Raw genomic sequence first — 528 nt, forward strand, 5'->3', positions numbered from 1 at the left:
CACATCAGGTCCATTGAAATATGTGGTGTCATCGTTACCGCTATCATTATCTCTACGAATAATTATTTTTATTGGGCGATTATTATTCCACAGTTGATTTGTCTCTACCGTCTCAGAATCATGAAGCATACTACGCTTCGTCATCCTGAACTTTTGGGCTCAAGTCAGCTCCCAGTGCTGTCGGAGACGATGACCTGCCCCTACGCCTCGCCCGACTCCAGCCAGGTCACGCCTTCAGTCTCGGCCTGTTCAGAGAGGTTCTCCCTCCGTCGGGGAACTTCCTCTTCTCGCCCTTCAGCGTCGGAGCGCCCTCGTCTCGCTACTTCGGCTCCGAGGCGACACGAAGACCCGATGGAGCGCGTCCTCCGACTTACCACCAAGAAGACACACTCGCCCTCTACAGAGCTCTGACGCAGATGTGAGTATCGTGTAAATGAAACACTGCAGAAGTGTTTGAGAGAACACCTGCGAGAGAACATTTCACAAGCCTGGACTAGCTTCTGATCTTCGAATGTGAATTAAATTAAA

This window comes from Penaeus monodon, chromosome 21 (genome assembly GCF_015228065.2).
Source record: "Penaeus monodon isolate SGIC_2016 chromosome 21, NSTDA_Pmon_1, whole genome shotgun sequence".
NCBI classification, from domain to species: domain Eukaryota; kingdom Metazoa; phylum Arthropoda; class Malacostraca; order Decapoda; family Penaeidae; genus Penaeus; species Penaeus monodon.